The sequence below is a fragment of the Plecotus auritus genome (genome assembly GCF_963455305.1).
Source record: "Plecotus auritus genome assembly, chromosome: 1".
NCBI lineage: Eukaryota > Metazoa > Chordata > Mammalia > Chiroptera > Vespertilionidae > Plecotus > Plecotus auritus.
In genome coordinates this window covers 159,085,153-159,087,818 of record NC_137770.1, presented here as the reverse complement: position 1 = coordinate 159,087,818, position 2,666 = coordinate 159,085,153, and the positions used below count along the sequence as shown (strand labels likewise).

The following is a 2,666-nucleotide window of genomic DNA, read 5'->3' as shown; positions in this document are numbered from 1 at the left end:
TGCTGCATAGGGAGTTGAGGTGGGCAGCAAAATAAGGGGAAGGAGAGCCCAACCCCCAGGCTCTTGTGTAGCCCTGGTTAGAGAGCAGGGTGGCTTGGATCAGGTTGGAGCAGTAGAGACCAGGAGAAGTGAATGGATTATCAATTCATTTTCAAGCTTGACTCCATTGGACTAGGTCAGTGGTTGGCAAACTCATTAGTCAAAGAGCCAAATATCAACAGTACAATGATTGAAATTTTTTTTGAGAGCCAAATTTTTTAAACTTAAACTTCTTCTAACGCCACTTCTTCACAATAGACTCTCCCAGGCTGTGATATTTTGTGGAAGAGCCACACTCAAGGGGCCAAAGCATGTGGCTCACGAGCCGCAGTTTGCCGACCATTGGACTAGGTGATGTTCTAGATGGGGGTGGTAGTGAGAGAGATAGGGAGGGAAGTGTCAGGGATGGCACCACCCTGGTGTCAGGTATTAGCAATGAGAGATTAAAAGTACCATATTGAAATGGCAAACACTGAAGGAGGTACATATTGCAAGCGGAGGGCGGTGGGGAGTTGGGGGGTTCAAATGTTCAGGTTAGATACACAATGTTTGAGATGACTATGAAAGAACCAAGTGCATAGGGATTGGATATATAGGTCTGAGCTCAGAAGGATGTAACAGGTAGGAACTGGGAAGTGACAGAAGGTAGATACCATTAAAAACCACAGGATCAAAAAGAAAACAAAAAAAAAAAAAAAAGGAAAGAAAACCACAAGATCAGATAAGATTGCCTGAGCCAAGACCAATGAGAAGAAAATGCAGTCTAAGAAATGCAATGAGACAATCTTTGAGGGGAGTCGCTGTGGTTTTTCTGCTTCAACAATGCTTGGATGGAACCGGCCCTTGACCCCCATCCCAGCCAGCTGCCCACATCTACCTTCAGCCACCTCCTCACAGCTCCCTCGGACAGCCCCAAGGCCCTTGCCACAGCTCTAGTGCTGTGCAGCCTCCTCTCCTTAGCCACCCACCACGATGACCACTTCCACCTCACAGGTGCACCAGAACTACCACCAGGACTTGGAGGCCACCATCAACTGCCTGATCAACCTGGAGCTCTATGCTTCCTACATCTACCTGTCCATGTCTTACTACTTTGACTGCGAAGCTATGTGGCTTTGAAGAACTTTGCCACATATTTTCATCACCAATCTCATGAGGAGGGGGAACATGCTGAGAAACTGATGAAGCTGCAGAACCAATGAGGTGGCTGAATCTTCCTTCAGGATATCAAAAAACCAGCCCGGGATGACTGGGAGAACAGGCTGAATGCAATGAAATTTGTATTACACTTGGAAAAAGTGTGAATCAGTCACTACTGTGCTTGCACACACTGGCCACTCACAGAAATGACCCTCATTTGTGTGACTTCATTGAGACTCACTACCTGCATGAGCAGGTGAATCCATCAAAGAATTGGGTGACTATGTAACCAACTTGGGAAGATTGGGGGCCCCCGAAACTGGCATGGCAGAGAATCTCTTTGACAAGCACACCCTGGGAGACAGTGATGAGAGCTAAGCCTGAGGCTGCCTTCCCACAGGTGCGGGGGTGACTTCCTTGGCCACCAAACCAGTACTTGCATGTTGGAGTTACCTTTACCTTTTGTATAACTTGTACCAAATCATCTATCCACTTATGTCTTTCATTTGCACCATTCCTTCAAAAAGTAATTTGGTACAAAAAAAAAAAAAAAAAAAAAAGAATGCATCAGATCTGATAGGTTGACCTTAAATTCCAGTGTATCAGCTTGCTTTTCTCTTTAAGAGATGTGAGTACTTGATTGAGAATCGCCAGTGCCCAGATGAAAAAGGAATGGGGTCAAGTACACAGGAAAGACTCTGATGCCTGGTAGTACCTGCCAATCACACAGACCTCTGATTCTCTCTGGGTGACTGTGCTGGCTCCGAGTACTACGTGTTACTAAATCAAATCAACTTTAGCAATTCCTCTTTGCTTGGGGTGGTTGAACATGAAAAAGAAAGAGAAAAAGGATCAACTATGATGGCAAGAAGAGGGGTGCAGAGTAGTTATATCCACGATCTACCTACAAGTATAAAGTCTCTTCCTGTTCTAACCTACTTGTGTTTGAGTCCCTTCTCCCCTTTCTTGTTCAACTAGTTGGACTGAAGCTTTGATATTAGAAGGCAAAAGAGTGAGCTAATTCAGATGGCAAACACTCTCATCTTTAAGTGAGATGTAATATCAATCTCATTCTATAATGGTCATACGAATGTCAGCTACTTTACCATGTACTTAGAGTTAATGGGAATTCTCTCTCTCATCAGACTTATTTTGGAGTTTACAATTACTTTGCATTTCCTGAGCATGTATCAGTGAGGAGCTAGTTAGGGAATAATCATGATTTTTCTGAATATGTAAGAACATTCTAACAATGAATGTTATTAAAAATTGGTTGTTTTAATTGGGGAGAATTCACCACTCACAAACCGTGGACTAGGAAGGGGCTATAATAATCTGTGTGGGTGTCTAAACAGGAGTGGGTGTCTGCTGCTGAGAATGATAGTGGCAGGGACACTAGATGGGGAAAGAACTGAAGGTGCTGCTGAGGCATGGGAGGTTGTGAACGGTGGACAAGCCGTGAAGCTCAGGGACTTAGGCCAGGTTTT

At 44.5% G+C, this 2,666-nt stretch overlaps 1 pseudogene across 1 annotated transcript; it reads left to right on the top strand.

Moving 5' to 3' along the window:
• Nucleotides 1-1,011: 1,011 nt before the first annotated feature.
• LOC308247927 (ferritin heavy chain-like) lies at nucleotides 1,012-1,557 on the top strand (annotated as a pseudogene). Its single transcript has one exon. The product of its transcript is annotated as a ferritin heavy chain-like (transcript).
• The last annotated feature ends 1,109 nt before the right edge of the window (nucleotides 1,558-2,666 follow it).